This window comes from Carlito syrichta, unplaced genomic scaffold (genome assembly GCF_000164805.1).
Source record: "Carlito syrichta isolate Samal-C Ts95f unplaced genomic scaffold, Tarsius_syrichta-2.0.1 Scaffold316442, whole genome shotgun sequence".
In the NCBI taxonomy this organism is placed as follows: Eukaryota; Metazoa; Chordata; class Mammalia; order Primates; family Tarsiidae; genus Carlito; species Carlito syrichta.
The window spans coordinates 163,511-186,118 of record NW_007260538.1 but is presented as its reverse complement, the minus strand read 5'-3'; the positions used below and the strand labels follow the sequence as shown (position 1 = coordinate 186,118).

Genomic DNA, 22,608 nt, shown 5'->3' with positions numbered 1-22,608 from the left:
GGGCTCTATCATACCACGGACACTCACAACCCAGACCTTAGGTGCTCAGAGTCCAGGGATCCATCACAACATGGGACCTCATGACCCAGACCTTACATCCTCAGAGTCCTCAGCTCCATTATACCACGGAGACTCACAACTCAGGCTTTTCATTCTCAGAGTACTAATTCAAAGGAAGTGCTAGAAGCAGAGATGGCAGCCATGTGCTGCTATTTTTTGTTTGTTGTTTTGTTTGTTTTGAGTCTGAGTCTTACGCTGTTACTTAGGCTGGAGTGCACTGGCATGATCATGGCTCACTGCAGCCTTGACCTCCTGGGTTCAGGTGATCCCTCTGTCTCAGCCTCCTGAGTAGCTGGGACTATGGGCATGTGCCACCACACCTGATTAATTTTTTGATTTTTTTTTTAACAGATGGAGTCTCACTTGGTTGCCCAGGCTGGTCTGGAGCTCCTGGGCTCAAGCGATCTTACATCCTCTCACCTTAGCCTCCCAAAGTGCTGGGATTACAGGCATGAGCCACCGTGACCAGCTGCTGCTTCTTAGAATGGGAAACAAATAAAAAAAGACTACCTGAGTTTTTGTGGGAGAGGAGGTGTCTGAGATATCTGTATAGACATTGTTCATGCCACACCAGATTCTGCAGACGGAGGGATAAGATGCAGGGGTCCAATCCTGCCCATGGAATGGCTTTGTGTGAATTTGTGAGCCAAGAATGATTTTTACATTTGTCAAAGCTTGTTAAAAAAAAGAAAAAGAAAAGAAAGAAGAGAAAAAGAGTATGCAACAGAGATCATGTGTCCCACAAAGCTGAACATGTTTACCATCGTGTCCTTCAAAGAAAAACTCTGCTGATCCCTGAACAAGATCATTTTTCCATCAAGAGGGGTTTTCTTTCTCCAAGGGCATCATCTCATCTTTGGGTGTCAGGCTGTTCTCTCTGGCAGAGCCTGAGGTCCCCTTCCTGCAGATGCTGACTTTTGTCCCTAAGGCTTTTTCTTCTTCTTCTTCTGATTCCCTGTGCTGCACATGGGACTTAGACACGAGGGTAACAGCCAGAAAACCCTGCACCCTTTGCTAGATCTGATGTAGATTTGCATCCTGATAACTTGCAGCCCATATGGGAGGCCCGGAGACTTTGAACCAAATGAGAAGCACCAGAGGGACGCATGTTAAATGGGGTGATTTGCACTGGGGCTCACTTTATATGTGGCTGAGAGTTTACATTCGTGATGATTTTCATGGGAGCAACAGCGTTTTGGTTCCCTGCACACACTTGTAGTCCAAGAGGGTGACTATAAGTACTTGAACAACGAGAAGCCCCTACAAGTGGCTTTTCCAGTCTTAACCATGGTAGGTAACAGTAAAACTGCTTCACAACAAGGAAAAGTAGATGAACAGGAAATAAAAAGGGCATTTGTTCCTCCATCACAGTGGAACACAGTTGGTCGAAAAGACATCCCTCAGGGTTAGGAGAAGGACACCAGAGACAGCTAGAAGGCCTTCGGCTCATGTGGTGGGATCTGGGAGGACCCTGGGTTCAATTTCAAAATGACCCTAGAAGAGAGAGTCTGCTGTCTGCATTCAGAGGGAAGCCACCCTCGTTGCTTCATGAGTTCAGACTGGACAGGCACTCACCTCATGGACTCCAGGCCCACTGAGCGGGGTGTGGTCCTCACTTCTGCCTTGTGGAAGCTCGGTGTTCCTCATCTAGGGAATGGGGACAATCCCATGCTCCTCTAGGGCTGCTCTGGGAACCAGGCAAGAGGACTATAAAAAAACCCTATGTCAGTTCCTGGTAGGGAGGCGGCCACTCCGTAAGTTCTGACCCCATCTATGTCATCCCCGGGAATAGCCACAGAATGTGGCTGAATTTCACCAGATCACTTTTGAGCACCCTGCAACCTCCCCAGACCAATCTGGTGCTGCTTTTAAGTAACAAAGTTGTCAGTTGTTTTCGGTTGCCATAGCCTCCCTGAGCATGCCCAGATGAACCAAGTGTGCAGCCACAGGGGCCCTAAATGTTCCTGATTTAAGAAGCAGACACCACGTGGCAGGACGACTGCCACATGGTAGAGCCCTGACAACACCCATGGCAAGATCGAGGTAGATCCCCTCATCATCCTGTGCTCATAAAATCCCACCCAGCCCCCAGCTCTCAGAGACACTGCTTTGGGGGACTCCCCAGTGGTGTTCTCCTTACTTGCTGTCAGTAATAAAATTCCCTTGCTAAGTCCTTCTTGGTTGTAGTCATTGGGTGGACACCCACTCGCCACTGTGTGAGTAACGCCATGGGCTTCTCACTGGAAGAGGATGAGCATTCCACTGCAATGAATTTGGGAGTTAATTTAACATCACTCGGAAGTCCAATGATCGGCCATTCCATTATGCTTTCAATGAGCCAAGGAACCTCTTCGTGAATCCCGGGAAGCAGTGGGAAGGTACTTTGCTGAGGGCTTCAGTACCTTGAACTTGTACTCCAGGATCTGGATTGTGGCATGGGACTGATCACTATGAATTTCGGGTCTGGGACTGGTCCGCCAGGCGTGATCCAGCCATCCCCTTCCTGATGTAAGGAAAAAGAGCTTCCCTGGCTACAAACCACAGTGAGGTCTGTGGGGTGGAATAATTGCTGGAGATGTTCATTTCTGTTTTGTTCCCCTCTCGGTGGCTTCTCCTTCCTTCCTCCATTCAGGCAAGGAGGCCAGTTCTGCAAGGTTCTTCGGGGAGGAGTGGCCAACAAGCAAAGCAGCCTCTGAATTCCCGGGGGAAAGACTCATGTTGTGATAAAACATCTTGGCCAATATCAAGGGGGTGGATGGGCCCTTCTCCCTTGGAGCAGAAATGAAGAATTCCCTCCTGGGGGAGGGTAGAGAGACAGAGCAGTCTCACAGAAGGGCCGGCATCCTGTTTCTAGGTAGCATCTCTGGGGAGAGGCAGGGGAACATGGTACCTGGTGTCTCCATGGAGCCATACAAATACCCCTGAATCTAAGAGTGGCCCCAGAGGCAGGGATAGGGAAAGTGAGTGAATTTGGAGGAAATAAATATCATGGCAAATGAGGCCATTTGCTGCCCAATACCCAGTCTCCTTTTTTTCTTTATTAACTGAGCCATGGATTTTTGGAGGGGTTGGGTGAGAGGGGGAGAAAATACCCAGCAAAAAACCAACTAGACATCCCAGCCTCCCTTGCAGCTGGGTGTGACCACGAGACTGAGTTCCAGCACTGGGGTTCTCAAAGTGTGGTGCCTGGGCTAGCAGAATAGGCATCCCCTGGGGACCTGTTAGTAGAAATGCAAATTAAAACCACACTGAGGCCTGCTTGGTGGCTCAGCCTGTAATTCCAGCACTTTGGGAGGCCAAGGCGAGTGGATTGCCTGATCCTGCGGGTTCGAGACCAGCCCGGGCAACTTGGCGAGACCTTGTCTCTACAATAAATCGAAAATTAGCCAGGCATGGTAGTACGCGCCTGTAGTTCTGGCTACTTGGAAGGCTGAGGTGGAAGGATTGCTGGAGCCCAGAAGGTCGATGCTGGGGTGGCCGTGAACATGCCATTGCACTCTAGCCTGGGTGACAGAATAGACTCCAACTCGAGAAAAAATAAATAAATAAAATCACATTGAGATACCACCCAACTCCAGTCAGGATGGCCATCATCAATAACTTGAAAAACGACAGATGCTAGAGAGGATACAGCGAAAAGGGAATACTTCTACACTGTTGGTGGGAGTGTAAACTAGTACAGCCTCTGTGGGAAACAGTGTGGCGATTCCTAAAAGATCTAAAAATCGACCTCCCATATGACCCCGCAATCCCCCTACTGGGAATATATCCAGAAGAAGTCAAACCACTCTATGAAACAGATATCTGCCCACACATGTTTACTGCAGCATTGTTTGCAATAGCAAAAACATGGAACCAACCATGCTACCCATCAAAAGAGGACTGGATTAAAAAAAAAAAAACGGTACATATACACAATGGAATAGTACATAGCTGTAAAGAAGGACAAGATCATGAACTTCACATCAACCTGGATGGACTTAGAGTCTATAATACTGAGTGATCTATCACAGAAACAAAGAACTGAGTATCACATGTTCTCACTCATAAGCGGACCTTGAACAATGATCATAATACTATAAGAAAAAGATTGGCAGTAGTGGGAATCTGCCAGGGGAGGGGAGACACACCTCATCAACAAGGGTACCTACATAATGAACGTTTGTATATCTAACCCTGAGTTGTACACCACATCTTTAAAATAAAAAATTAAAAAGAAAAGAAAGACATGCAAGTTATCAGCCTTCACCCCAGACCCACTGAGTCAGAGACTCTGAGAGTGGGACCTATGGTCCTGTGTTTAAACGATCCTTCATGTGATTCTGAAGCTGTGGAAAGTCTGAGAACTGTTCCAATCTAAATGCAAACAGAAACATTTTGCAGTACTTTAGGAAATCTCTTTCAAGGGAGCTAGACTCAGGAAGTGGGGGCCTTTTTTTTTGTTCTTTTTTTCCCTTCCTGCTTCCTGGAATACAGATGATGGCTGAAGCACCAGCAGCCATTTGGACCACGAGGCAAACTTGGACATAAAGGCCATTCGCCAAGGATGATGGGATAGAAAGATAGGAAAAGCCCAAATTCCCAATGACTGAGAGGCCATAACTTACTAATGTATGTGAAATCAAATTCCTTTACGTCTCAGTTGGTTTTGAAGGTTTTTTCTATTATTCTCAGCCAAACCCAAGGATAACTCAGGGGGGTGTCTCTTTTTATGCTTGAGATGGTGGATGATGACTGCTATTTATTATACTTGATTGCACTGCAACTCATTCCAGTTTTGTAACCATGAGAAGGCAACTCTGTGGGTACCAGACAGTGGCTTGCATCTTGGGAAAGGTGACCATCCCACTGTCCTCTGCTGCTGCCAGGGATCGGGTGGGTGCCCTACGGAGCCAGGGTGATGGCAGAGCTGATTTAGGAGGAAGGAGAAGGATGAAACAGACACTGACGATTCAGCCTTGGTCACAGCAACAGGAAAATGACTCCCCCAGTGTGCCTCATCCTCTCAGCCCAGTCCAGGGCATCCTGGTTAACAGGACGTGTGTAGTGGCCAGCTGGGGCATGGATGCCTGGGTGTTTGGGGTGAAGGCTCTGGATTCAGGGCATGAGGAGCATGCTGCCGGTGGCAGGTACAGCCCACTGTTGCCATAACCCGTGATTAAGAAGACATCACACCCACGCAGGCATAGGGGAGGTCTCTATTCCTCCCCGATGCAATCTCCCCTCTACAAAGGCCGAGTGCAGTCCCCGGCCCTGTACCTGATGTTTCTATCATCAAAGTTGGGTGACCTTGTGACCGCCAGCATGGCAGTGTCAGGCCTGATGGAGCAGACGGCCCAGACCTGCTGTCTGACCACACCACCTCCCTCTCCTATTGGCTATGAACCCCAAGAGCTCTGCATGATTCTTTGGTAAACGAATTAAATCGATTAATTAATTAATTAGTTTGAGTCAGAGTCTCACTCTATTGTCCAGGCTGGTGTGCAGTGGCATGGTCATGGTTTCCCATAGCCTCAATCCTTCCACCTCAGCTTCCCAAGTAGCTGGGACTACAGGTGTGCATCACCATGCCTAGCTAGTTTATTTTATTTTTTTGTAGAGACAGGGTCTTGCTATGTTGCCCAGGCTGGTCTTGAACTCTTGGATTCAAGCAACACGCCCCCCCATCTCCTAAAGTGCTGAGATTACAGGTGTGTGCTTCTGCGCCTGGCTTCTCTAGCTCCTTTCTGATTGGTCAGTGCTACACCTCTGGTTGGTCGTGATTGGCTGGAGCTCACACCACTCCAGTTGGTAGAGTTTGAATACCTGCTTGCACCCATGCAAATGAAAAATTTTAGGTAACAAATGAGGTTGGCTTTGTCATTTCTCAGGTGCCCCGTGAGTGACCGTCATGACCCACTAATCTCCCGATGGATGTGGTCCAGCAATGACTTTTAAATTTTTTTTAAAAAATAATTTTTTATCCACTGTTGAGAGTCACTGGACAGCAATGACCTTTTCATGAGACTCTGAAGTGGGATCTTCATGGGTCTCCTTGGGTTACCTGGAGACCCCAAGAATGCAGAGGTCAGGTGACAAAGGACAGTTGTCCTTGCTGAGATGACTTGCAGGGGTCCAGACATATGGCTTTTCGACTGCAGAGAGATGTGCTAACCATGTTAGACACATGGAGTTAAAAACCAGCCTCATTCCCCTTCCCGTGGCAGCTCCGAGTCTCTGCCAGCAGTTACCACAGGAGAAACACAGACTCGCACTAGTAAACCACTTAACAGATCAATCCCGGGGAGCCGCAGCTCATCTCGAATGGCGGCCGAGCACATTCTCCTCCCTCCCCGGGGACACAGCTCACAGCCGCAGGTTTTCGGTAACAGGCCAATAATTCTGGGCCCTGTCACTCCAGGCAAACCCAGCTCCCTCCTCTCTCACTTCCAATTCATGCACCGTGCAAACTGGGGTGCGGGAGACAGACTTGGCTTATCTGTCAATTTACTCCTAATGCAAGATGGAGAATCTATTCCAAAATGTGCATTTAAAACAAGAAAGCAATTCAATTTTAGCAGGCGCCGTCTTTGGAAGGTCCCGGGCTGTCACTTAGTTACTAAACAGATCATCCTTTGGCGTGGGACATGGGATAAGTGATATACACTTCCCTGAGCGATGTCACATTTTTTTGCAACCTAGCCAAGAAAGGAGGCAGTTGGGAAGTAAGTACTTTATTTCTCCAAAGTTGTAGCGTCTTCGATTGTTTTCAATATTTGCATTACTTAGGTATAAACACATACTATTGCTATAAATCAAGGGTGTGTTGCCCAGTCTGGTCTCGAACGCCCAGCCTCATGTGACCCTCCTACCTTGGTCTCCCAAAATGCTGTGATTACAGGTGTGAGTCACCACACCAGGCCCTTCAAGCTCCTTTCTTATTGGTCAGTGCTACTACTCTGGTCAGTTCTGATTGGTTGGAGCCCATTGAAAAATCTCAGGTAGCAAATGAGACTGGCTCTGCAATTCGTTGGTGCCCCTGAGTGACAAATTTCTAAGTTCAGTTCTGAGGGTAGGGCCGGCTCCAGCAATATTCTGCAAGGTGCAAAAGTGGCCGAGGGTATCTGAGCGTAGGAGACATTTCTGGTGTGTTTCTATATCCGGATCTCTTCTCTGTCCTGAGTCACAGAACTGTGTCCCAGCCCCATTGCAGCCAATAAAATGAAAGTACCAATGACGTGTGTCCCTTCTGGGCTGAGGCAGGGAAGAGCTGGTGTGCTCACTCTCTGCTTTCTTTCCTCTCTGGTGGGACAGTCTCAGGTGGCAGAGTTATTGGATGGTGTGAGTTGAATCCCTGAGTCACCAGATGGAGAAGAGCCCAGACTGACCTGAGCCATGCTTTGTATGAGTGTGATCAATACACTCTGGCTGTATTGAATCGCTGGAAATCCAGCACTCGTTCGTTGTGGGAGCAGCTAGACAGGTGCTGGCAAGTCACCCAGAGAAGTCAGGATGGCCAGGCCGGCATTGACCTGGACGTGAGAGATCTCCCCACAAACTCACATTCAAGTCTGATGGGCTGAACTGAAAGGGTGATGCCCTCCAGGATACTGGCCTTTCAAGGGGGAACCAGAGGGGGAGGAGAAACAGTGACCAGAGAAGGATGAGTCAGCATGGGTGGCTGAGTGAACACGTGTGGGCCATCGGGGGAGAGAGTTTTCTTGGTGTACATAAAATCATCTAGAGGGCTTTTATGAAGTAGGGGTGTGGGGTATGAGCACAGAAATGAGCTCTGGATAATTCAGGCAAGAAAGAAAGTGCCGGAAGGATCCTGGAAGTCTCACGGGATTGGTGGTCCGTGCCATGACTACACCCGGGCAGCGAGGGTGTCCCCACATCCTGCCAGGGAGGTGCTGATGAGTGAATGCCAAGAGTTGGCTGCCATGCTTGCGTCATGCCTGCCAAGAAGCAAAGAAGCCTGGCGCGGTGGCTCATGCCTGTCGTCCCAGCACTTTGAGAAGCTGAGGCGGAAGGATTCCTTGTGCTCAGGATTCGAGACCAGCCTGGACAACATAGCGAGACCTCATCTCTATACAACATTAAAAAAAAAATTAACCAGGCGTGGTGGTGTGCACCTGTAGCCCCAGTTACTTGGGAGACGGAAGCAGAAAGATCACCTGAGCCCAGGAGTTGGAGGCTGAGGTGAACCGTGACTGTGCCACTGCCCTCAGGCCTGGGTGACAGCATGAGACCTGATTCAGAAAACAAAAACAAAAACAAAAACCCCCAGAAGAATCCAGGTGGCCCAGGTTGGGGGTGCCCATCCCTGGCTAGGGTGAGGTGGTAAGGGGGGCTCTGAAGGAGGTTATACGGGGCTTGGGGGAACCCACAACTCCATGGTCCACCCAGACCCTTCCTGGACAGTGGTGTAAGTATGACCACATCTGGCCTCCCAAGCTTTCTCCAGTGGAGCCGGAGGCCCTGGCTGGACTTGTCCTCTTGGCATCTACCAGCTGCCTCAGCTCTATCGCAGCTAAGGCCAGGATGTTCACACCTCTGTGACAGTGAGTTCCACTGCAGGTGCTAGCACAGAGGACTCTTGTTCCCTTTCAGCATTGCCTGCCCACACCCAAGTCCCCCAGGAGTCCCCCTTGACCCTAGCTGGACTGAAGTCCCGCATCTGCCAATAGTGGGTGACATTGCCCCCTCGTGGCAGAGACTGGCAAGTCGGCCGACAGATGCATGTCACTTACTGATTTTTCTAACAAAGCAGGTGCAGCCCACACTCCCTGGTCAGAGCAGAAAGAAACTTACCCTCCCACCCCAGTTTTGTTGACGGCTCCAGAGCCCTACCGAGGTGATGTGTGCATGCCAAAAAGCATAACCGTTTTAAGCGTGCTGTTCAATGAGTTTTAGCGACTTTGTGCAGTTGTACAACTTACACTGCGGTCTGTATCTGGAGCACGCCCACCACGCACAAGGCTCCCTCGTGCCATCTGCAATTCATCTCTGCTTCTGCAGCCAGCCCCCAGCAGTCATAATCTGTGTTCTGTCCCTACAGTTTAGCCTCTCCTAGAAAGTTCATCTGAATGGGAAGCGACGATATGCAATGTTTTATGTTGAACTTATTTCATTCCAGTTGTGTATTGTATTGCCAGAGAGTTTTTAATTTATGTCAACATATTGCTTTATTTTATCGCCAAGTGATGTGTTACTGTTTGGCTACACCATGGTTTGTTTATTCTCTCACCAACTGAGGGTCACATGGATTGATGTCAGTTTTTGGCGGTGATGAATAAGGTTGCATAATAACATTTGCATACTTGTCTCCATGTGGACAGGTGTTTTGATTTCTCCTAGACACCAGAGAGCAGAATTACTGGGCAGGGCAGTAGAACAAATGTACGCTGAACTTGTTAAGAAACTGCCAAAATGTTTTCTAACTACTATCTGTCACCCTGCTACATTCCCACGACCGGGGCGTGTGGGTGCCGGTTTCTCCACATCCGTGCCAACATTTGGAATTATCCATTGTTTCCATTTTAGCCATGCTAGTGAGTGTGAGGTGATATTTCACTGTGGCTTTAATTTGTATTTCCCTATTGACTAAGGATACTACACATTTTAATTCCCCTAACATTTCAGATTTAAATGAATTACTATTGAAAGTTTTGGCTCAAATTTGTTTTCTAAAATATTATATTTAAATCTGCTTTTCGGGGGGCTCAAATCAATTGAACCATTACTCTAACATTGTACTTGATCTTTATGTTGGAAAATTTGAAAAGAACCAGATAATAGAATGACTAAGAGGCATTTCAGCTCATCACCAACCGAAAAATAAAAATAAAATCAATGAAAATTAAAAAAAAAGAGAAGTTTCATTGAAAGCAGCTTGATGTAGCAAACAAGACAATAACACGTCTTATGTTCCCAACCATTCAAATGAATTATCAAAGTACATATAATTAGAAGTATTTAGCACTCTACCACCCCAAATTTTCTTGTAAAATTGGATTTTAAAAATCTGCCTGTTGTCTACTCCAGCAAACACAGTGTCTGAGTAATTTTTAGGGCCCCACATGGATGCGTGTGATGCTGTCAGCTGAGCCGGTGGATCCCGGCTGTTATCTGGATGGTTTTCCTGTGGCCTCCGTGAGCCAAGTTCCTTGGCCGAGGTTTCATGACCTCCTCCTTAATTATTAGTGAGCATGTCTGCCGTGGAGTCTGGGAGAATCCGCGGGGACGTGAGGCCCACATCAAGCGGGTGTGCCCAGACAGCAGCAGCCAGACACCTCCCTTGCCACCCGGATTGATCTCCCAGATGAATTCAAATCTTTTGCGAATCATTGGAGAAATTTTCCCATTTCCTGTGCCCCAGCCCCGCTCTGAAGATTTAATTTTGAGAAGCACAAGCCCAGTAATCCGGCCCTAAAACCCCTGGTACCATGTGGTGTTACTGACATATTGGACAAATAAAAGCCTCTAGAAAAAAGAGGATCTCATCTCCTTCTTTCAAGTGATTAAGGGAAAGAGAACTCATTTGTTGACGCTGTGGTTTTTCTGGCAAATTCAAGAAAGAGGAATCCTCTGAGGTCAGTGAGAGATGATTAAATGATACGAGGCGCAGACGTCGGAAGACCCAAATGTTTGCTGTGCTGTGTTTGCAGGACACCTGCCAAAACCCTCTTGGTATTTGCCCAGCTGGCCTCGTTGGTGGAGCAGAGAGGTTAACAGCACACACTTGGAAGCCAGTCCACCTGATTCTGACCACAGCAGGCAACTTTTGAGCTGTGTATCTTTGGCAAATGACTCAACTTCTCTGTGTCTCAGATTCCTTCCCTTTCAGAAGGGGAAAACAGGCTGGGTGCGGTGGCTCCCACCTGGAATCCCAGCACGTTAAGAGGCCAATGTGGGAGGATTGCTTGAGCCCAGGAGTTTGAGACCAGTCTGGGTAACATGACGAGACCTCATCTCTACAAAATAAAAATTAAAAAAGTTAGCCAGGTGTGGTGACATGTCCCTGTAGTCCCAGCTGCCCCAGAGGCTGAGGCTGAATGATTGCCTGAGCCCAAGAGGTTGAGGATGCAGTGAGCTGTGATCCTACCACCACCCTCTACCCTGGGTGACAGAGTGAAACTCTGACTAAAAACAAGAACAAAAAAGGGGACAATAATAGTACCAGTCTTGGATTAGTTTCCTGTGGCTGCTGTAACAAATTGCCACAAACTTGGTAGTTTAAACCAGGGGTCCTTAACCCCTGGACTGTGGACTGGTACCATCTGTGACCTATTAGGAACTGGGCCACACTGCAGAAGGTGAGTGGCAGGCGAGCAGAGCTCTGCCATCTGTCAGATCATTGACGGCATTTGATTCTCATAGACTGTGAACCCTATTGGGAGCGGTGCACGTAAGGGATCTGTGTTAGGCACTCCTTATGAGACTCTAATGCCTTCATCCTCCCACCCTTCATGGAAAATCTGGTCCCTGATGCCAAAAAGGTTGGGGACCCCTGGTTTAAACCATAGACATTGATTCATTATGGTTCTGCAGAAGTTCAGAATCAAGGTGTGGACAGGGTCGTGCTCTGCCTGAGGGGTTGGAGGAGGTTCCTTTCCTGCTTCTTCTTGCTGCTGGTGGCTACCAGGAATCCTTGGTCATCCTCGGCTTGTAGCAGTGGCATCCAGTCTCTGCTTCTACGTTCTATCTGCTTGAATTTATGTCTTCTGATTTTTATGAGCACTCTTGTCATTGGGTTTAGGGGTCACCCTAATCCAGGATGATCTCTTGGTTCTTACCTTAATCACATTTTCAAAGACCCTATGTCCAAATACGGTTACGTTCTCAGATACCAGGGCTTAGGAATTGGACTTATCTCCTTGTGGGACACAATCCAAATCACCACAAATCTGATAGGGACACGAGGAGTTCATGTATGCCATTGTTGTCTTGGTATCACTGAAGGAGAGACAGGAGAGGATAGGAGACGTGCTCACGTGGGGTCAGTGGCCTTGGTGAAGGCCCAGAGGCTGGACCTAGGGATGGCGTGGAGAGGGCACCCTCAGCCATCAGGACTCAGATCCAGCCATTCCTGTCTGAACTCTGCATTCCAACCAGGGACAACTCACACCTCCCTCTGGCAGCCCTCCGAGTTTTTCTAGTCATCACTTCGGCCCTTACCTCCTCAGAGGGTATGGCAGGTGCACTGCTAGCTAGCACCTAGGCGGTTAACAGTTTTATTGAGATGCAATTCACATGCCATACTTTTCCCCCATTTAAAACCTGTAAGTCCATGGTTTTCAGTAGATTCACAAAGTTGTGCCACCATCTCTATGATCCATTTCAGGATTTTTGGCACCCTCCAAAGAAAGTCTGCATACCTTAGCTGTCACCCTGTCCCCACCCCTTCCAGGCCTGGGCGGCCACGGAGTTACCTCTCGTCTCTAAGGATCAACCTCTTCTGCAGTCTCATATGAATGGGATGTTACAGCATGTGGTCTTGGTGGCTGCCTTCCTTCACTTAGGATAATATTTTCAACGTTCACCCACACTGCAGCATGCACCTGTGCCCCTATTTTTTGGCTAAACAGTCGCAGCACCCTTGAGTTGAGAAGTACAATTACTAAGCAGGACACTTCCATTAAAATGGCCATATTTCGGAGTCCTTCCCAAGTGCTAAGCACTGTGCCAATTATACGCACTACTTCCATTGAAATGCCCACAGAGGTTGGGTTGGCAGAACAAGGAAGTGAAACAAACTTGGCAGCAATGATTGCAAACTCTAGATCATGCGTGATCCGAAGCAGGCAAGGAGGCAGCCTCTGCTCAGCCCTGCCGATGGTTGCCTTGTGGGCCGTGGGTTGCCAGATTTCCGAATTCCATCAGGAGATTGATGTGTGAAATCTCCCAAATGATAAAATGTGGATAACAAACAAAATTCTGCCAAAGGCCAGATTCAGACAAAATGTCTTCCAGTTAACAATCTTTACTTATAAAGCAAGAGGAAGCTCTTAACATAACCGCAGTAGACATCCCCTCCCGTTTGTAACCCCAAAGTCCATTTAGGAGGAAGGGTGACCAACTCACTCTGGTTTGCCCAGACTGTCTCCCTTTTAATGTCGGGAGTTCCACATCCCACATCCCAGGGACCTCCTCAGTTTCAGACACACTGAGATGGGTGGTCACCCTCCCAGGCGACTGCAGCCTATTCCTATGAGGTGCCCATGTCTGAGACATTGTGGCGGCTCACCTCTGGAACTACTCTCAGAATTAATTTATCAACACAAGGAAGGAAAGAAGTCCGTCACTTCAATTAACTGACGCCTTCTTTGGGGTCAAAAATGCCATTCTCTTTCTCTAACTTCCTTGTTATCAAATCTGATTTTTGACTGTTCTTAGTGATAACATCATCACCATCACCACGGTCGTCCTCACCATCATTGTCATCCTCCTCCTCATCACCATGATCGTTTTATCGCCACCACCATCCTTATCACCGTCGCCAACACCACCACCATCATCGTCATGCCGCCACCACCATCTTCATCATCAGTCACCATCCTCTTCCTCATCATTTTATCACCATCATCACCAGCATCACCATCATCATCACATCACCACCACCACCACCACCACCATCACCATCATGACCATTCTCCTCCTCAACACCATATCATTTTCTCATCGCCATCACCACTACTATCATTATCATCAGCCGCTTCACCACCATCATCCTCATCATCAGTCACAACCCTCTTCCTCCTCCTCCTCCTCATTTTATCACCGTCATCACCAGCATCACACCATCACCACCACCACCACCACCATCATCGCCATCATGACCACCCTCCTCCTCATCGTCATGATCGTTTTATCATCACCACCATCCTTGTCACCACCACCACCACCACCATCATCACCAACGCCATCACCACCATCGTTGCCATCACCATCATCACCACCACCACCATCACCACCATCATCATCAGCGCCGCCACCACCACCATCTTCATCACCAGTCACCATCCTCTTCCTCCTCCTCGTTTTATCACCATCATCACCCACATCACCGTCATCTTCGCCATCATCATCACATCATCACCATCACCACCACCCTCATCACCATCATGACCATCCTCCTCCTCACCACGATCATTTTCTCATCGCCATCACCACTACTATCATTATCATCAGCAGTTTCACCACCATCATCCTCATCATCAGTCACAACCCTCTTCCTCCTCCTCCTCATTTTATCACCGTCATCACCAGCATCACATCATCACCACCACCACCACCATCATCATCGCCATCATGACCATCCTCCTCCTCATCGCCATGATCGTTTTATCATCACCACCATCCTTGTCACCACCACCACCACCACCATCATCACCAACGCCATCACCACCATCGTTGCCATCACCATCAACACCACCACCACCATCACCACCATTATCATCAATGCCGCCACCACCACCATCTTCATCATCAGTCACCATCCTCTTCCTCCTCCTCCTCCTCATTTTATCACCATCATCGCCAACATCACCATCATCCTCACCATCATCATCACATCATCATCATCACCACATCACCATCCTCATCGCCATCATGACCATCCTCCTCCTCAACACCATACCATTTTATCATCGCCATCACCACTACTATCATTATCTTCACCACCATCGTCACCATCATCACCAGTCGCCATCCTCTTCCTCCTCCTCCTCCTCATGTTATCACCATCATCAACATTATCACCGTCATCATCGTATTCTCCCTCCTCAACGCCATGATCATTTTAACATCACCACCACCACCACCATCATCCTCATCACCGTTGCCACCCTCTTCCTCCTCCTCCTCCTCATTTTATCACCACCACCACCATCATCACCAACACCATCACCACCATCGTTGCCATCACCATCACCACCACCACCACCACCACCACCACCATCACCACCATCACCATCATCACCATCATCACTAATCACCATCACCATCATTCACCTCCTCTTCTCTACTCTTTCACTATAAATATTTTCCATTCTGAGGTGTGGTAGTGAAAAGGACAAACTCCAGAATCCGAGATGCCTGGGTTCAAACTCCATATCTACCTTTCCAAGCTGTGGGACTCATGGGCCTCAGAGACCTCACCCAAAATGAAGGTAACACAGGTTCAGGCAGTGCTGAGACCGCCGATGAGGAGATGAGGATAAAATGAGGCCATGACTATGAAGCCAGCACTCAGGAAATGTTCATTATTAACATCGTAAAAATGGAACTCCACGGGATTCAGCAAGCTCTCATTTCACCAGTTTACCAAGCCTTGGCAGCTCTAACTTCTGGACATTCTTACCAGTTCTTGCTCCGACTCTCTCTGGTTAGGCTCTCCAGGATCAGAGGATCCCATTCTTAGGGGCAATTGACAATGTTTGCCTCCAAGGGGGATGTTCCTTAACTGACATTGACACACAGAAAACAAGACCAAATATGTGAACGCATTCAATAAACTGTAGAGTGCCGAACAGGTGGCAGGAAAGGACTTATGACTCATTGTATACCCTTTGGTCACTCGCACAACCAAGAAGTCCAACTCACATCTAGTCCAACTCTTCAACCCAACCTCTGTAGAGCCAAGTTCAAAACACCCAGAGCCAGATCTCCCATGTGGAGCCAGATGCTTCTGGAGGTTTTACAGAGAATAAAGACACTCTAGTGCTTCTCATGGTACTTCTTTATAGGCAACTTATTTTATAAATAATCTCAATTAAAATCAGCCCCAAAATGATGGGTGACATTTTCTTTTGCTGACTTGGAAAGTCCCAGAATTTCTACCTAGACATGGAAAGCTGCAGATAAATTAGGTCACAGGAAGACAAATATTCACAGTGAACCTGGCAATGTTCTGGTCCAGGAAATTCCACGGCACCAACTGGGGAATTCCACTGGGCTGTCTGTAGCAGGGAAAGCTTTGTTTTATCTGCAGTGTTTCCCAGAAGCAGGATGGCGTGGTGGGAAGAAAGACATGGGGGAGACACATTAGAAAGAGATAGCAATGATGAATTAGAAAACACTGTGGTAGGGGAAAAAAAGCCTCAGACTGTAACTATAGAGCCTCTCAGCTTCTGGAGTTGTTATAGGAGGGAGAATGATTTCAGATAGACAAGGTCAAACCCCTTGGCCGCTCCTCACAGGCTGTTGATCTTGGGTGAGTGATGTTACTCCTCATCTGAACCTTGACTTTCTCATCTAAAAAATGGGAGTAATGCTTGCTACCTTGAGGAGCTCTGGGGATGACTTAAGAAGATTCTGGATGTAAAATGCTGAGCATGTGGTAAACACGATGTTAGTTATTATCGTGGGGGGCTGCAAAAGTGGGAAGGCTCTTAAAAGGCCTTTGGGAAAATCAACAAAAGATGGATGAGAAGACCTTAAAAAATAGAAAGTAGAATTAACATATGATCTGGCAATCCCACTTCTGGGGATATATCCAAAGGAAATAAATCAGTATGTTGAAGAGATATCTGTGTCCATATGTGTGTGTGCGTATACATATACAAATATATATACAAATATATATATATATATATATAGAGAGAGAGAGAGAGTTGAAGTCTTACTCCTTCGCCCAGGCTGGAGTGCAGTGGCACGCTCAAGGTCACCCCAGCATTGACCCACTAAGCTCGGGTGATCTTTCTGCCTCAACCTTCCAAGTAGTCGGAATTACAGGCACGCTCCACCATGCCTGGTTAATTTTTTGATTTTTATTGTAAAGATGAGGTCTCGTCAAGTATCCAGGCTGTTCTCGCACCATGGGCTCAGGCAATCCACTCACCTTGGCTTCCCAAAGTGCTGGGATTACAGGCTTGCGTCAGCCACAAAATTATGGGCCTATTTTTTTTTTTTTTTTGAGTTGGGGTCTCATTCTGTTGCCCAGGCTAGAGTGGCACGATCATGGCTCGTGGCACAATCATAGCTCACTGCAGTCTTAAACTTCTGGGCTCAGGTCATCCTTTCACCTCAGTCTCCCAGGTAGTTGGGACTACAGGCATGCACCACCACGCCTGGCATTTCTAAATTTTTTGTAGAGACGAGGTCTTGCTATGTTGCCCAGGCTGATCTCGAACTCCTGGGTTCAAGTGATCCTCCTGCCTTGGCCGCCCAAAATGCTGGGATTACAGGTATGAACCACTGCACCTGGTCTACCCCCATATCCATTGCAGCCTTATTCACAATAGCCAACATATGGAAGCAACCTAAGAGTCCAAGAACTGATGAAGGTAAGAAGACAATATGGCAAGACACACGATGAAATATCATTCAATCACTGAAAAAGAAGGAAAACCTTCCAGGCACAGAATGACAACCGCAGTGTGATTCCATCTGGTTGAGGTATTGACTCAGTGAAGCTCACAGAAGCCAAGAGTGAAATAGTGGCTGATATGGGCGGGGGAGGGAAGCAAGGAAGTGCTTATCCATGGGGGCAGAGTTTCAGCTGTTCTGAAGGAATAAACTCTGGAGATCCACTTATAACACCATGCCTGTGTCAACAGTAGGGCAGCCATGGTGCACTTGAAATTTATTCAGAGGCTAGATCTCGTGTTAAGTGTTCTCAAGACATACACACACAAAACCCCAAATCAAACCAGAACAAAACCCACAAAAGGTCACAGGACACTTTGGGAGGTGAAGGATGTACTTACTACCTTGACAGTGGTGATGACTTCACAGTTGTATGCATCATAGACATGGTGCACCTTTTTCAATTCAGAATGCAAAGATGTGGAATCAACCTCCATGCCCATCCGCTAGTTAGCGGATGATGCAAATGTGATGTGTATACACCATGGAATTCTATTCCGTCATCAAAAAGAATGAACTAATGTCTTTTGCAGCAACTCGTTTGGAACTGGAGACCATCATCCTATGTGAACTAATGCAGGAACAGAAAACCAAACACAGCATGTTCTCAATTATAAGTGGGAGCCAAAGTAAGGATCTGCAAAGGCATAGAGATTGGTACAAGGGACGCGGGAGACGCAGAATGGGGAGGGAGTGGAGAAGGAGGGATAGAAAATCATCTGTTAGCACAATGTGCTCAAGTGGGGTTGGTGGGTACACTTAAAGCCCAGACCAAACACGATTTGTCTCCCCTAAAGTTATTGAAATAAAGAACATACAAAACTATGTGCAGCTTTTTGAGATCCTTCAATTACACCTGAATAAAACTCTTTAAAATAAAATGTGGTTGAGAAGAAATTAGAACATCCCCGAGCTCCCCAGGCTGAGACTGGGGAGAGCATCGGAGGTGGTTGTTCCAACTTCTAGAGCTTTCCGAGCATAGGATAGCATTTAGGACTTCTGCCCTGAGCTTTGTACCTCTATCATGACTTGTGGGCAAGAGAAAACTCCCACTCGGAGAAGGGTTTTGGGCAAGGAGGTGCACACTGGGCTTGTGCACTGTGTAGATGGTGCCCACCTGGGGAACCCTGGCTCCTCAGAAGTCCTCTGTAGGTTCTGAAATAGATATACAGGTTGCTTGGGACTCGGGTGACATTCTGCTCAATCCCAAAAGGTTATAACTTCGCTGCGGGTTGCTTTTAGTTGATGGAGATCTGTTTCAGGGGCTAATGTGTTTCCTGGTGGCAGGTGGCCCCTCAAAGGGAAAGCAGAACGGAACTCTTCCATATGTGTGTTTGGAAGGCAAACACCCCCCAAAACAAAACACTTTTCAATAAAATTAATGAATGTGCTGATTTTGACCTTTTAAAATTCTGACAAAATCCAGATGAACCCCCCCCCAAAAAAATCTCATTTCATCTAGCTGTTCTTATATTAATTTATAAAGCAAAATACCAAGATTAATTCTCATTCAAATCTGCACCCACCTAAGGTTCTTGAAAATGAAATTCCATTAACAATTCCTTTTCATTTTTACTTTCAAGAATTTTTAGTATGCAGGGACTTCGGTGATTTCTGCACTTGAGCTCAGCGGGGATTCTGTAAGCATTCTGACACTTTTTTTTTCTTCTCTCCCATTACAGGACACAGTGCAGTGTCTTAGGAAGTTTGTTGTTTAGAATCTCTTAACATTATGCAGTCGGGTATCTGAGATAATGCCAGGAGCACATTTGCGAATGGATTTCAGGTCTGATTGCAGCAAATGCTTGCTTTAGAATACTTGTTCTGAGTAACTCGATCGCTATCATTTTTGTGGGTAACAACACCCACACTAGCCCAGCATTTATAAATAAGGGTGAAGACTGCTTCTACGCTACAACAACCTGACAGCGATCCTTGAAAAAGGAATTATCTGCAGCTCATATACTCATTTCCTAATAAATTCTGCCTTTTCAAGGCCCCTTCAGAAGGAAAGGAAATAGAAGGAACACCATGAATTTCAAGCCAAGAATTAGTCACTTCACGCTCTGGAACAGGGAACGCAGAAATCAGAGTCTTTGGTTTGGTGCTAAAACCTAAAATGAGGGTGAAAGGGAACCGATGAAGAAATGAACACTAGATAGATGGCAGTTGTTTCTCTCTAACTGAGCAAAGTGGGTTTGACCTGGTTTGCAGATAAGATCAGGCAGGGCTGCCATGTATAGTTGGGCAGGTCTTGCACTGCACAAGGGCTCTGCAGTTAAGAAGGCATTATTTTCATAGCAGAGAAGGTATTTTCTGATCAAGCGTCATGTGGAAAGCATTTCTCTCTAATTTGTTTAGGTTAGTGGGGTGGCCCTTCTCTCAGGACATAATGAACTACAAAGAAAATGCACTTTTCTAGGACAGAGATGCTTTGGTTTCCAAGTCAAGCCCAACCTCCTCACTTTCCAAGTTCATTAATGAAAGGCAGGCTGATTCATGTAGCGTGTAAGCAGAAACCTGGAATATTCTCCCTAAGTTTACTCCCTAAGTTCACAGAGAAGAACATTTGTGTGGCACTTGGCGGATATACAACAGATATTTGCTAAATGAATGAATGGGTAGGTGATTCTGCAGATGAAGTGATTGGTACAGTTGGCTTGACATTTGCCCTTAGACGTTGGCCCGTTACTTCAGGATATTAATCATGAACCATGACTTTTTTTGGGGGGGGGGTGTGACATCAAGCAGTGAAGAACAAGTTCCAGCATAAAGAAGATTCCAGATGAAAAGCTAAATAATAAATGCCATCTCTGCTCACAGTTAGCTCAACATTTGTAAAGGACTGTTTGGGTCCCTTGAGCCCAGGAGTATGAGGCTGCAGGAAGCTGTGATTGTGCCACGGCACTCCAGCCTACGGAACACAGTGAGATCCTATTTTTGGTAATGAGGACGCAAAGTCTGTGTAGAGTTTGGAATTAAAGACTCTCCTTGAACATCTCTTTTTACTATTGGTATTTAGTTCCTCCAGTCTTCCTCACTAGGCTAGGATTTCTCCAACTTTTTGGTCTCAGGCTCTATTTAGCCTTAAAAATTATTGTTATTATTACTATTATTTGAGCTGGAGTCTCACTCTGTGGACCAGGCTGGAGTGCAGTGGCACACTCATGGCCACCGCAGCCTCGACCTACTGGGCTCAGGTGATCCTTCCACCTCAGCCTTCCATATAGCTAGAACCATAGGCATGTGCCACCATGCTCAGCTAATTTTTTGATTTATTGTAGACACAAGGTCTTGCCATGTTGCCCAGGCTGGTCTCGAGCCCCTGGGTTTAGGCAATCCTCTCATCTCCGCCTCCCAAAGTGCTGGGATGACAGGCATGAGCCACCGTGTCTGGCCTTGAAAATGATTGAGGGTCCCAAAGGGTGCTTGCCTATGTAGATTTTACCTACTGATATTCATTGTATTAGAAATTAAAGCTGAAAAGTTTTTGAAATCCAAGACAACACGACCACACCTTACATTATCTGCGAGTGATGAGCATCATTCTGAATCTCTGTCCATGTGCGAGGCAAGGTTAGCAAAAAAGACAAGTAGCAGCATAGCATTTTTGGGGGGCGGGGTCCACTTCCTAGATGGTTCCCACTGTCCTGGCCTCCTGAGAATCACACTCTTGTGGAATCCCCTCCCACCCTAGATCAGGATGGGTGAACGTGACCACTAGAATACAGCAGAAGCCATGGCGTGTGCCGTCTGAGGATGTCATAAAACCTCTGCAGCCTTGGACTCTGTGGGAAGCCCCTGTCATGGTGTGAGGCTCCCGTGCAGTTGTCTGGAGAAGAACGAACTTGCTGACCGGATGAGGACGCTGCCTTGGATGTGGGCCCTCCAGCCCTGGTCAAGCCTTCCGATGAGACGGCAGCCCCAGCCAACATCTCATGTGTAACTCATGAAAGACCCATGGCAGAATCACCCAGAACAGTTGCTCCTGAATTCCTGGCCCTTTATTGCTATTTTAAGCCATGGTGTCATAGGGCAAATGCCTGTGCATCAATAGATAACGATGGGAAAATTATGATGAAAATCACATTGGTCTCACAGGCTCCTTTCTGAAAGGGCTCTGGGGTCCCCCCAGAGTTTCCACACTACACTTGGAGGACTGCTAAACTGGATCATACAGAGATGTATCTATAAAGATCTGTGGTCAGAAGAAGCGTCTGACTAGAGAAATGAATGGTAAACAACACGACTTTGTGCTGAGGAGTCTGTCCTTGTTCAACAAGCTCGTCCATCTGCTCACCCACCCGAGGTGCCAGAGCTGGCCGCCTCTCCCTGTAGGCCACAGTGCTCCTTATTCCACTGCCTTCCCATTGTCATGGTCTAGGGAAAAATGCTCCTGTGCTTTTATTCACCTGGGAATTTAAGGGCACAATTCCACCAGGTGTGTTGGGGCAGAAGCCAGTATCAGATGCTAATGAACTCAGAGTATGCATTTCACGATAAAAATAGACATTAGTAAGGACTGTGTGAATCCATAAATAATATGAATTTGCCCCGTTGTAGTCTTCAAGGCAATTTCCTATGAATGCAGAGGAAGAGCTAATTAATCACTGCTACTGTTGCCACTGCTAGTAAAAACTAATGGCTGATATCTTATTTAATAGATATCAGGCACGCCTCTTCTAAGTGCTTTACTTAGAAGTGGACTGAATTAATTCTCATGGCAACAGTACAGGGTAGGGACTATCATGATGTCTATCTTACAGATGAGGAAACGGAGGCACAGAGGGGGTAGGGGACTTAGGTGGAACTAATGGAACTTTCTAGAACTGTGTTCTATCTCTGCTCTGCCCACTATGGGAACAGCTAACTACATGTAGTCACTGAGCACTTAAAATTGGCTAGAAGGAAAGGCCATACACTAGGCTGGGCCACATCACAAAACCTCATCTCTAAAGAAAATTTAAAAAACATAAAATAAAATCAGTTGGGCATGAAGATGTGTGTCTGTAGTCCTGGCTACTTGAGGTTGAGGCTGCTATGAGTCGTGACTGTTGTGATCATGTCATTGCACTCCAGCCTGGGTGACAGAGTGCGACATCCCCCCCCCAAAAAAAAGATCACACAGCTCAAGAGATAGTGAAGCTGGGATTTGCAGGTGGACATTTGGATGCCACAGTCTGTGCTGTTCATAACATC

General features: G+C 47.1%; 1 protein-coding gene across 1 annotated transcript in view; it reads right to left on the bottom strand.

Annotated features, from left to right (window-relative positions):
* Positions 1–22,608, bottom strand: part of TMEM132C (transmembrane protein 132C) — a 90,328-nt gene that overhangs the window by 46,869 nt on the left and 20,851 nt on the right. The gene's annotated exons all lie outside the window — the stretch shown is intronic.